Genomic DNA, 13,827 nt, shown 5'->3' with positions numbered 1-13,827 from the left:
AAGTATCTGCTGCTAATAATTTCAAATATTCCATGCTGACTTCCCCAGCATTGCAATCCCAAAGATGTAGTTGCAGCATTCCAAACAATTCATTTGATAGTTTCTATTTTGCTGTGAGAGTTGCTGGCAGCTGCCACCACCTGGTTGGATCATCCTTAATGTGCAAATAGATTAAGATGAACCTAAGAATGCAATATGTTGATTTTTTTTTGGGGGGGGGGGGGGACCGGTTGGAAAAGTGGTGGTGGCTTTAGTTTATAATTTTGTCACTCAAATCTGTAATTGCACATGGAGTTGGGGAAGAACAATTAAGGCAGGAGAGTCGAGTAATCCTTTGTATACCTCCTGTAAGTGCCAGAGTAGAAAAGCCACAAGAACAGGATTTGCATTTCAATATGCTGAAGGCGAGGGGCAGGAGATAACTGGAGTATTTGCAAATGCTTTGAGGATCTTTTAAAATGAATTTTTCAAAAAGATTGTTTGTTAAATTGTGTATATAAGCAATAGTTTCATATATTTAGATTCTCTCACAAATTTGGGATGCCGTAACTACCTCAGCTGATGTAGTACTTTTGAATGAAAATCAGAAAATTACAGATGCTGGAAATCCTGAGATAAAAATAAAATGCTGGAAACATTCCCCAGGTCAGGTAGCATCTGCAGAAAGAGAAATAGCTAACATTTCAAAGACCCCGAGAGGGCAGATGACGCTTTAGTCTTTTCTGAAGCAGCCTGCGTCCAGCAGTGTAGGTCAACCCTTGAAGTGTCAGCAATAGGCTTTGTGCTCAAATCTCTGGAATGGGACTGGAATCCACAATCTTCAGATAAGGATCATGCATCTTACAGCTCTGTTTTATTTTTCAGAAAGAGGATTGCATCTCTAGGTTCTAGCCATGAGACTCTTTAAGATATTAGTTTTACCAGCTGTAATGAATGATTTTGAAGAAGGGATTGACTGTAATATATCTAGGTTTGCTCACTGTACAAACTTGGGTCGATATCAAGTGTTTGCAAAATGGTATTGGCAAATAAAATGAACAATAAATTGAGGATAATGTGGGGAGATGTGATTTTTCTGTCATTTCGGAATCAAGAATAGCAAATAGATTAGTCTAATGAGAAATCTACATGTCCTTTCATAAGGAATGCAAAGTAAACATCCAGGTATGGCAAGCAGTTTGGAAGGTAAATTGTGTAAGGGCCTTAATTTTCAAGAGTGGGATCTGAGAATGAGGAAGCCTAACTGCAGTTGTGCAGGGATTTGCTGAATTCTCATCAGGAGTACTAGGTGGAATTTTGATCCTTGTATCATGACTGTGCAAAGAAACTTAAATATGTTGACTCTTGGAAAGTGGAGGCTTACAATTAGAGATTAAGAAGGATTGACTTGCACTTTCTGGAGTTTAAAGGAAAGAGATGTGATCTCATTGAGACTGGTTCAGTCTGCAACTATTTATCTGGCTGGATGGTCTAGAACTAGAGATGAGGGGAGGCCATCGCAAATTCTTCTCAAAGGGTTGTTAATCTTTGGAATCCTCTAATCCCAGAAGGCTGTAGATACTCCACTGCTGAGGGTATTCAAGGCTGAAATTGATAGATTTTTGGACTCTAACAAAATCAAGTGATATTTAAGTTGGATAGGATATTGGCTGAAGTGGTATCTCAGCTGAGATCTTATTGAATTGCTGTATGACCAGCTTCTGCTTCTGTTCCTTATGAAGAAAGGCAAAGAAAAGATTATGGAAAAGTGAGTATTAAGGAAGGGCTAAGGGCCATTTCCTCTGCTACCCCCACTCTCCCGATGGCTGAAATTTTGTTTCAGTGCCAAAGGAAGTAAGACTGGTTGGTGGCAGGGTGCAGTCATATCTGGATGACTACTTAGCTAAAAGAAGTGTAAGTGGATGTTACTGACCAAGGTTTGGGAACATGTTATGAAATCTGCATTCAACCAGAGATACTTGGCCCTGAACACATGCTTTTGGCAAATGCCTCTGTAGCTAATGCAGCTCTTCCTCTGCACATTAGGCAGTCCCTCAGCATCGAGGATGACATGCACCAGTATTGTGTGTTCTGAGGTGGCTGATGTAACCAGTATGGAGCCCACAGATGGGATGAGCAGATGTCCAGTTTGTAAGCTGGTGCACTCCTTCTGAATGTTCCTGATGCATAGACTCTCCTGATGCAGAGGTTCTCAATACCATTCCAAATGCTCCTTTTCCACATTGGTCATGGGCCAGAGATTTCCAGGAGTCAGGTACGATGTTGCAATATTTCAAGGAAAGTTAGAGTACATCCTTGGATCTTTATCTCTGTCCTCCTGGTGATCTCTCTTCCCATGACGACTTGGAATAAAATGTTTGTTGCAGGAATCTGATGTCAGGTGTGTAACTGTAGCCTGCCCATTGTAGCCAAGTGACTATAATTAGGACCTCAGTGTTGGGAATGTTAGCCTGGGAGAGGATGATGATGTTGGTTTGTTTATCCTGCCACTAGATTTTGGAGGGTTTTGTGGAGATAGTGTTGTTGGTACCTTTCTAGATACCTTTTGAGGTGCCTGCTGTAGGTAGTCTGAGTCTCTGAAGCCTAAAGGCGAGCAAGGATCAGTGCTGCCCAGTCGACCATGAGTTTTGTATCGGGTCTGGATCTTTAAATATTCTTTATCTCAATCAACTAAAGGCTGTGCTGATGTTGAAGACGATGGAGAATTTCATCAGCAATATCTGCATTCGTTGATAGGAGGCTGCAAAACATGGAGAGTGGTCCAGGATCTCACTGAATCTTTATTGTCAGAAGGTGCAGGTTGGTGGCGAGCCTCTGCATCTACTGAGAAGATGACTGTCAGGACATAAGTTGTGATACATTTATAAAGAAACAGTCTGTGCTGCAGAGTGCATTAAATGAATTCTCCTGGATTCCTGATCTTTGGATAAGTTGTCATCCTCTTCAGCACTTGATTGGAACGATGTGATGCTAGTCATCCAAGTTTAGGAGCATAACCTCCATATTCTCTTTCCTGAGACACATGGAGAAGTGTTGAGTGAGTTTGAGGGAGCAACAAACTATCTTCCCATATTTTCCATGTGGCTTAAGTGAAGATGAGGCTTGGATTATGATCAAATCCTGTATTAAGTTTTTGCTGTCAGCTATTTGCTCTGCAGTTGCTCATCTTTTCAAAGCCACATTTATTTTGGTTTCCATAGGCCTATTTTCTTGACCAATTCTCCAGTATTGCAGGTTGCTTCAAAAATATCTGTTTCTTGAAATATCCTTAATTATCCTTTCTGAATATTACATTGAATGTCCTGGGAGTACAAAGTTGTATCTTTTGGATGAATCAACAAATTGACCTTGTCTGTTTCTAAATTTTAAAAAAATGGCTTGTGTCCATGCTTAAGCCACCTTGAATTTCTCTAATTTCTTGTCTGCCTTCTCAACACTGACCCACAAGGCTGAGTCCTCAGCCCCCTCTACTCTACTCCCTACACACATGACTGCATGGCCAGATTCTGCTCTAACTCCATCTACGAGGTTGCTGATGATACCACAGTAGTGGGCCATATCTCAAATAACAATGAGTCGGAGTATAGGAAAGAGAGAGAGAGCTTAGTGACATGGTGTCATGACAAAAACCTTTGCCTCAAAACAAAAGTGCTGGTCATTGACTTCAGGAAGGGGGCAGTGCACATGCTCCTGTCTACATCAACAGTGCTGAGGTTGAGAGCTTCAAGTTCCTAGGCATGAATATCACCATTAGCCTGTCCTGGTCCAACCATGTAAATGCCACAGCCGAGAAAGCTCACCAGTGCCTCTACTTCCTCATGCAGCTAAAGAAATTTGGCATGTTCCCTTTGACACTCACCAACTTTTATTGATGCACCAGAGAATACATACTATATGGATGCACTTGGTTTGGCAACTGCTCGAGAAACTGAAGAGAGTTGTGGACACAGCTGATCACATCACAGAAACCAGCCTCCCCTTCATGGACTTGCTGCTTTGGTAAAGCAGCCAGCGTAATCAAAGACCCCACCCACCCCGGACATTCTCTTTCTTCCCTCTCCCATTGGGCAGAAGATAGGAAAACCTGAAACCACATACCACCAGGCTCAAGGACAGCTTCTATCTCCCTGTTATAAGACTATTGGACAGTTCCCTAGTACAATAAGATGGACTCTTGACCTCTCAATCTACTTTATGACCTTGCACCTTATTATGTCCCTGCACTGCACTTTTCTCTGTAGCTATGATACCTTACTCTGTATTCTGTTATTGTTTTACCTTGTACTACCTCAATGCACTGTGTAATGAATTGATCTATATGAATTGTATGCAAGACAAGTTTCACTGTACCTTGGTACAAGTGATGATAATAAACCAATTCCAAATTCTAAACAAGGCAAATTTGCTCTTTTTGCTATCTGACTTGCTTAAACCCTATTATTCTGTATTTTCTTTGTTTCTTTACCTTTTTCTTTGAACGCAAACTATTTTTGAGAGATGTGATTTCTCTGGGGCATCCCAGACTGGAACCTTTTCCTCTACCCTTTCCCTTCAGTGTTGTCTAAGCCTTTGCTTTGGAAACCCCTGGTCCTGACCTATCTTCTTCATTAGTCAGTTCCTCTTTAATTTTGTCATCTTATAAAACCTTTCCTTTGCAGTCACTTAAAAATATTTTTAATTGCAATTCAAGACTCTAATATTCTGCATTTCGATCACTTATTTCTTCACCGTGAAGCAACAAGCAAAACAATTTCTGTGTTTCCGGACTTTTTTTGGTGTGCTTTCATTTATGGGTGTGTACAGGAAATACACAGGAAAATGAAGGAGCTGCAGGAAAAATACAGAGAAAAGCTGCGGCGTGTACAGGAAAAGCCTGATTGTGATCTAGGAATACCAAAGTTGGTGTTGCAACACAACATATTTTTGTTTTTAATTTTCCTCTTAATTTATTCTTCCTTTTCCTTCCTGTGCGTGCTTTTGAGTGAGCTGCATAGTGTATATTAGAAAGGCAGCCGTCAAGGTAACTGCCATGTTTAAACTATAAAAAGATGCATTTCAAAGGAAGGCAAGAAATTGTCTTTGCATTTCCCTTGTATCAAAGGATGTGGGGAAGATTTGCAGAATTAGCTTGTTGAGTTTCCTTGTGACTAAATCAAATGTAACTGTTGGCTGGAATTAGACTATTCTGATATTTGTGTATCTGGAGGCCTGTGACTAGTGGTGTTCCTCAGGGATCTGTGCTGGGGCCATTGTTGTTTGTTGTCTATATCAATGATCTAGATGATAATGTGGTAAATTGGATCAGCAAGTTTGCTGATGACACTAATATTGGAGGCGTAGTGGACAGCAAGGAAGGCTTTCAAAGCTTGCAGAGGGATCTGAACCAACTGGAAGAATGGGCCAGAAAAAGGCAGATGGAATTTAATACAGACAAGTGTGAGGTGTTGCATTTTGGAAGGACAAATCAAGGTAGGACATACACAGTAAATGATAGGGCACTGAGGAGTGCGGAGGAACAAAGGGATCTGGGAGTTCAGATACCTAATTCCCTGAAAGTGGTGTCGCAGGTAGACAGGGTTGTAAAAAAAAAGGCTTTTGGCATCCTAGCATTCATAAATCAAAGTATTGAGTATAGGAGTTGGGATGTTATGGTGAGGTTGTATAAGTCATTGGTGAGGCCAAATTTGGAGTATTGTGTGCAGTTCTGGTCACCTAACTATAGGAGGGATATCAGTAAGATTGAAAGAGTGCAGAGGAGATTTACTAGAATGTTGCTGGGTCTTCAGGAGCTGAGTTACAGGGAAAGATTGAATGGGTTAGGACTTTATTCCTTGGCGGGTGGAAGAATGAGGGGAGATTTGATAGAAGTTTACAAAATTATGAGGGGCATAGACAGAGTTGATGCAAGTAGGCTCTTTCCACCTTGATTAGGAGAGATAAGTATGAGAGCACATGGCTTTAGGGTGAAAGGGGAAAGGTTTAGGGGGAACTTCTTCACTCAGAGTGGTGGGAGTGTGGAACGGGCTGCCATCTGATGTAGTAAATGTGGGCTCGCTCTTAAGTTTTAAGAATAAATTGGATAGATACATGGACAGGAGAGGTCTGGAGGGTTATGGACTGGGTGCAGGTAAATGGGGCTAGCGAAATAATGTTTTGGCACAGACTAGAAGGGCTGAATGGCCTGTTTTCTGTGCTGTAGTGTTCTATGGTTCTATTGTCCAAATTTATAGTACTGCAGATAAAAGGATTTCTGCTGTTCAGCTTCATTCCAATATTTGTATATACAATTTACACAGATGGAATTGAGATATGTAGCCTTCATAAATAGAAGTTGCCGTAATATCATTATATGAAAAAGGTTCAAACAATGTGTTCAAAGCTTCCTTGCAGTCATTGGGGAAATTCATCTTCCCCATTGACTGCTGGGAATCTTTGGCCTGTAACTGCTCAAAGTGGAGAAGGAGCATTTGGGAACCTCCTGAGAATCTAGAGTCTGTGCATCCTTACTCTGAAGGGTCTGCGTAAGACTAAGGACTTAATTATATATTGGAAAGAATGGAATGTGTTCTCTTGTTTCTTCCCCAGCAAAACGTTACAATTGACTGCATCGTGAATTGTAGTCCATTATAACCTGAAGGGAGAAGAAAAATAAAACTTTCTCTGCTCATTAATTTAAGCACAATTCAAGATTTATTGATCCTACTACCAAGGAAGACAACTTTTAAATTGCAGGGCAGGAGTCCTATGATTGACCACTGCTGATAACATGAACAAACAATGCTGATGGTTTACCAAGAGTGCAGGTAAAATTGGATCTCAATATTACTCAATCCCTGGCCTGCTCTGTACTTTGTCCCATCTCATAATTACCTCTGGTGACACGAGACTACAAATGCTTGAATCTGGAGCAACAAACAACCATGTTCCTCCAGCAAATTGTTTATTGGTCATAATTACCTCTATTAGAGTTTAAACAAAACAATTTTTCTCAGCTCAGTGCTGGGCAAACCCTTTTATTAACTTTCCAGGAAAAGGGGTACATAATGAACAATTACTACCTTCATTCAGCTCCACTAGCTTTACTCCTTCTAATCTCACTCCAGTTTTTCATTGTTTCTACCCTGAATTTCTTTCTCCATTCAACCATTTCCTTCCCACTCCTTTTTTTTAAAAGCATAACCTCTTACAGTATTTTGAGTAATGGCCAACAACTTGGCTCTTGGGATTTTCTTGTGGGGTAAGTCTGAATAGACCACTGTTACAGTATCTAAATTGCATTCTATGGTTACACAGTAATTGCTGGCACACAATTAGCAATTGCATTATGGGGTGCAGCTGCAAAAACAGTACAGTAATTTAGTTTGTTTTTTTTAAATGCCACTGGCGAAACCCATTTGGAGAATCTTTGGGGGGCAAGGGAAGTAATCCAAGTTAATGGTCTTAATTCTCCGTCATCCTCCTTTTCCCCTGCTGCCACCTCCACTTGTCCTGCGTTCCCGTGCTTTTCTTCACTTTGCCCTTTGTTACTCCTGCTGGAATAACTTGTAATATTGAAAGAAAACATCACTGCCACTTTTGTCAACAGCACCCCATAAATTCTCCACGCATTGTTTCCAGCTCAGAATCCTCTTAGAAAATCTCATTTACCAGACCTTCAAGACTGGTGCCACCCCTGGGCACCATGCCCCGTTGGTTTCACACTCGATGGCACTTCTCACCCCTTCCATGCTAATGCTAGGTACAAGGATTCCCAGAGCCCACCGTTTCTCCCGCAGTCTACATGCCTCTTGTATTTTTCTCAAACCCTTGGGTTATCCTCCAATCACTATAAAATGGCATCATTTTCCCCCTTCCCCATTCCACAAGACTGCTACAGATCATTCATTTTGTTTACAACCTGGAACGTTTTTAAACTATTGGCCTGTGGGTTCCTAAATGGGATATAAAAGTTGAGTACATAGCTGAACACAGTAATGAAATACATTCATTTAAATTTTCCAAGAGAATAGTGGTAATTGCATAATTGAACTAAAAAATGTAACTATCATTCCTCTACTATTTTCACAAGATCACAAGATAAGGGAGCAGAAGCAGGCCATTCGGCCCATCGAGTCTGCTCCAAGGAAAAGGGAAAAAGAAATGGGGTGGGAAAAAAGAGAGAGAAAAAAAAACTATTCTAATCCCATTTGCCAGCCTTATCCCCATATCCCTTGATACCCTGACTATTTAGATATCTGTCTATCTCCTCCTTGAATACCCCCATTTTGAATAGGTCAGATTGTAATGTTATTACTGTCAGCATAAGTCATTAATGCTATTAAATATTTATAACATGATGTATATTAACAATCCTGTGTGTAATGGTGTGGAAGTTTTAACAATGAGATTAGTAGAACTAAACCAGCAGCAAAATAGTATCAAAAAGCAAATTGGAAAATCAATTCCAAATACTTAACTGGTTTCTTCTTAGTCAAATAATTGAAATACATTTTCCAGTTAACAAAATGTTATGAAATATTTTTTTCAGTAAGGCCAATCATTTTGGTTCATCCTCATTCAAGGGTTGGAAATTAGTGTGAGATATAAAATATAATCAATGATTTGTAAACTGATGAAAAGAGAGTCTTACTATTTTAGCAGTTGCTTGAATTTTGTGCATGGAGTTGGTGGAGATTCTGTGCTTATAACTGAGGAGACAGATCCTAAAATTTTAATGGTAGTTGTTTACAGGCCCCCAGTGGTACCACTGCAACAAAGTGGTAAAATATATTAATTCAGATATGCAAAACTTTTAGTCAAATGATTTTAATGAGAGACGAAAGTGTTCTTATACACAGTAAAACTCCATTAATCTGGCATGCCTGCATCTTTGTACTGGACTAGCAGATTTTCCAAACTATTGGTCGTTATTCCTATTAATACACTTAACACACTTTTTTAGTTCACTTTTTAAGATGTAACACATTAGAATAATACATTTTCCAGTGAACTTACTAAGTTTAAAGGAGTGTGGAAAACAAGGCCCTAGTAAGTTTAGTGGGAGTGCGGGAAGCGAGGCTCCAGGGGGTAGACTGGAGTGCAGCAAATGTCACCTGGAGAGCCAGATGTTGAACTACTGGGATTTCTAACTGGTTGGACAGTGAGTTTTTTGGTATTGCTGTAGATTGGCATGAGCAGGGCAGCTCATCAGAAAGGTAGTGAATTCCTTGGATGTTTTTGTGCCAGTTTTCTGGAGCAATTATGTTCTAGTTGCAATAAGAGAACAGTCTATATTTAGTGAAGAGTTGCAGGCTAGATTTAATAATCTAACTTTTAACAAAAAAGTATTGATCTAACTGATCTTATGATCAAAGTTGATACTGGGTTTGAAAAGGAAACACATTTATTAATATGCTAACTTTTGGTGCAGTTTAATTTTAATGGGATAACCTAGACTAGTCATATCGATCTATAAGATAAGATTTCTTTATTAGTCACGTGTACATCGAAACACAGTGAAATGCATCTTTTGCTCAGAGTTCTAGGGGCAGCCCACAAGTGTCGCCACACTTCCAGTGCCAACATAGCTTGCCCACAACTTCCTAACCCGTACGTCTTTAGAATGTGGGAGGAAACTGAAGCACCTGGAGGAAACCCACACAGACACTGAGAGAACGTACAAACTCCTTATAGACAGTGGCCAGAATTGAACACTGGTCACCGATGCTGTAAAGCATTACGCTAACTGCTACAGTACCATGCCTGCAATCTCATGAAAACTATTATCAGATGGGTAACTACAGATAAAGTGGCTTAATGTGAAACAATAATGTACTTCAGAGAAGGAACATATTTCACTAATATACTCTGTTCATTAAATAAAGTAGTCATAGTTGAATAAAGGGGTGAGATATATTCTGAAAGTGAAGCAAAGAACATAAATGAAAAGTGTGCATGGGAGAAGTGTTTTCTTTAAAAAAAGCAAAGCAAATGAAGACAAATAATCTGCAGAAAGAAATATGAAAGGAAAACTTGAGTAACTTCAAGCTTAAAACAATTTTTAAAATATTCTGAGAGGGCAATTAAAACTAGTATGGAGTCTGTAGAAACAGGTATAGTAATATTCTGAATAAAAATAAGAAAATGTAAAATTTTCTAGTTTGTATGTCTGCCTTCACAGTAGAGGAAATTGATATATTCAAGGTTCCATGGAAATCGATAATGAATTAATTCAAGTATGGGAATATTTATTGGAATGCGTAATGCCACAGAATACTGACAACTGCCCAGAAACTGGTGAATTTCAAAAGAATTAGATGAGAAAATTGCAGATATTTTGATCATTATCTTTCAAAGATACCATAATTCAATGATAGTTTCCCTGGATTTGAACATTGCTTAAGAAAAGTGAGAAAAAAAACCTGTTATACAAATGTTAGTGTATCATATATTGTGGAAAAGTTACTGGAGTATATAATTGAGGAGTGGATGACTGAGCTTTCAAACAAAGATGCTTAGAAGAAGGTAATGTGGATTTGTGAAAGATTGGACATTCTAATGAGCCTAGTTGAATTTTGTGAGAAAGTAGCTAATATGTTCAACTAAGAAATATCAATAATTGTTGTATATATGGACTTCCAGAAGACACTTCAGGGTCTATAAAAGCAACTGTTAGCTAAAATTAGTGTTGATGGGATTGGAGGTAAATTGTTAGTTTAAGAATATTAATAGGGAAAATGAACATCTACTTGAATTGGAAGAAAGTGATGAATAGTGTCACCAGAAGGATTTGTTAGTGTCAGTTATACACCATTGTTAGTAAGCTGGGAAAATAGAGAGCCATGTATTCAAATTTGCAGATGACAAGTGGTGGCATGATGTGTAATGGAGCATAAATTTCAGAGATAAAATGTGGTCAGGCAAAATTGCAGCAGCTGGGTTTCATTAATATTTTGTCATTTTGTTAGATTTCCTAAAAAGATCAGTTTTTTTTAAAATAAAAGAACTATCAACAGTGTGGTTCTGGAAGTTATTTAGTGGTCCAAATACACTGACCACTAAATTTCGTAATCACTGAGATAAAATGCATGTGCAAAATATTAATCTTGTAGTTATGCAAAAAAAAAAGCTAAATCTTGATTTTAAGATTTTATCCTTGTTTTAAATTGCTTCATTGTCTTTGTATTGTAAGTTCGAAACCTTATAACTCTGCGAGGAATCTGTACCTTCCTATTCTGGTCTCTTGCTTATCCTGCTATTAAATCACCCCATCATTGGAGGCTATATCCTCAGCTAGAATTTCCTCTCTACCTCTTTCCTCTTTTAAGATGGTTCTTGAATGGACCAGTGACCAAGTCATTGAGCCTAATATTTCAAATTACTGTGTCAATTTTTTTGTTTGATGCTTAGTGAAGTGTCCAGGGAAGTTTTTGATAAATTAGAGACATGCTATAAATGGAAGTTAATTTAGTTCCGCTGCATCTGCACCAACCCCTCATTAGTCCACATCTGGAATATTATTGATTGCTGCAATGCTCACAAAATGCTGGAGGAACTCAACAGGTCAGGCAGCATCTATGGAGGGAAATAAATAGTTGATGTTTCAGGTCAAAACGTGGACTGTTTATTTCCCTCCGTAGATGCTGCCTGCCCAGCTGAGTTCTTGCAGCATTTTGTGTGTGCTGCTTCAGATTCCAGCATCTCCAGAATCTCTTGTCTCCTACTTGATTGCTACGTGTGGGTGTGTTCACTGCACCTATGGAAAGAAGACTTCAAAGGACACCAGTATAGGTGTACCAGAATGTTGTTAGAGCTTCAAGGGTGAGATAAAAAGGAAGAGATAAGATGAATAAGACTTGGAAAATGAAATGTTAAGCAGTGATTTGCTTAAACTTATTATAACAATTTCTTAAAATCCTAAAAAAGTAGAGTAAAATCGTTTGCACTTAGAGCAATTTGGGATAAGGGGTCTCAACCTTAAAATCAGAATAACGTCATTCAAGAGAGCCTTGAAAACATTCCTTCATACATTGACTGGTCCACCTCAATGTACTACGTTGTAGTGTTTCATTTCTGTAATGATGCTTCAATGTGCAATCTAGGGACTTAAGTAGCTACGGTTGAACTAAAAACCACTAGCTAGATTTAAGTCATCTTTAAATGTGAAAGGTGGACAATTATGTAATACCAGTATTTAGGTAAAATCAGCTGCGACACTGATTCCATAAATTTTAATTAATTTTAGCATTAATTTGACTGTCCTAGTAGCAGATTATGAATGCCACTAGCTGGTTAGTGGATTGCCATGATGCCAGCATGCTTTTCTGTTTTCTTTTCTGTGGCTGAGCAGCTCTATCGACTCCAATGCAATAGAGCCAAGAAGAAAAGAATGGCAGACAGGGTCAGGAATTGGTGTGTTTATTGCAGATGTAGCACCTTGAGGTTTTTAAGAAGGAGAATGGCAAGGTGAAAACTTGTTTTCTTTTCTGGAGATGTATTATAGGTATGTGTTGCAGGGGACATTCTGTTGCTGGACATTTACTGTATTACTCAGCATTGAGAGGTTATTTTACATAATTGTGCATTAGCCTCCAAAGGGACCAACAGCTGACAATTATATCTAAAGCAAAGGTATGGTGTATATGTGAGGGAGGAGACAAACAAACACGAGCTGCATTTTTCGATATGCAGATTTTTTTCCACTTACTTCGGATATTAATACCACAATGTCCATCATTCTCAGTAACTGTCGATTAACAGTTTGGCATTAGTTCTGTGCTAAGCTAAGATAAGCTTGTATTACAGAAGTCTTATTTGCTAAGGAACTATCTCCCAGAGAATTCAAAATTTGAAACACTCGATTCCTCTGGTTAAAAGGCTTAGAGAGGAATTCTGCCACCTCCCTCCCTCTTGCATTTCAAGAAACTGGATGGTGGTACTTTGCTATGAGGCAGAGTGAAATTGCCGAACTGAGATTTTTGTCGGGTGCAAAAGGGGAACCCTCAAAATATTATAATTAATGAACAGATGCTGCATTAATAATTACTTGCATCATATTCACTATGCAGTTTAATTGCTATAACTCTGCCTAAAAATTGTGAAATGGTAGGTAAATTTGCAGTATTAATGGCTTAAAAAGCTGTTTGCTCAGCAGTGAGGTATCTTAAACAAAGGATTATGACTGTGTTTATACTAGTGATGGAGTAAGAAACATGACCAAATGGGTGAAGAATTGGAACACACAGGGGGATCACGGTTTTTTTCAAAAGGAGCCACCTTAATCCTATCAGGTTGTGGGCCAGGAAATCTGAAGCCATCCTTGAACTGTTTTGAATTTATAATTCCATCTTTGGAATCTGAAAACTTATGGATTCAAGCAAGCAATCTCAGTTGATTCTTTGAGAATTCTTTGCTGTTTTTTATGTCATCTTTCAGATTGGATCTTAGAATAGGGCATTGCATTGTATCGTAGGGGGACATAAAAGGTCAATATATGCCCTGGTCAATATTTCCTTTTCAAACCATTTTGCTCTGTATAGGTTAACTTGGTCATTTCTTTCATACTCTTTTGGGACCTTGCTGTATTTCTTACAACAATGACTACAGTTTCCATAGTATAGTATTGATTGTGAAGCCCTTTTTAGAGCATGAGAAGAGCTATATAAATGCAAGTTATTTCTATTGATTCCTCAGTTTTGAACTGGGGTGGGAAAGCTGATGCCAGCTGACTTATAGTTTCTGCAGTGAACAAGGTCAAAAGAGTGGAAACTCATTGGGGGTGGAAGTGAAGCTAAATGTATTGTCATTGGGATATGCATAATAAGATACCCGTCCTTTGACTTTTGGCTC

At 38.8% G+C, this 13,827-nt stretch overlaps 1 protein-coding gene across 1 annotated transcript in view; it reads left to right on the top strand.

Moving 5' to 3' along the window:
* The window catches only part of shroom3 (shroom family member 3), a 354,478-nt gene that overhangs the window by 15,435 nt on the left and 325,216 nt on the right, over nucleotides 1-13,827 (top strand). The window lies entirely within an intron of this gene.

Source organism: Pristis pectinata, chromosome 2 (genome assembly GCF_009764475.1).
Source record: "Pristis pectinata isolate sPriPec2 chromosome 2, sPriPec2.1.pri, whole genome shotgun sequence".
Taxonomy (NCBI): domain Eukaryota; kingdom Metazoa; phylum Chordata; class Chondrichthyes; order Rhinopristiformes; family Pristidae; genus Pristis; species Pristis pectinata.
Note: the sequence above shows the minus strand (reverse complement) of the source record. Positions and strands in the feature narration are given on the sequence as shown.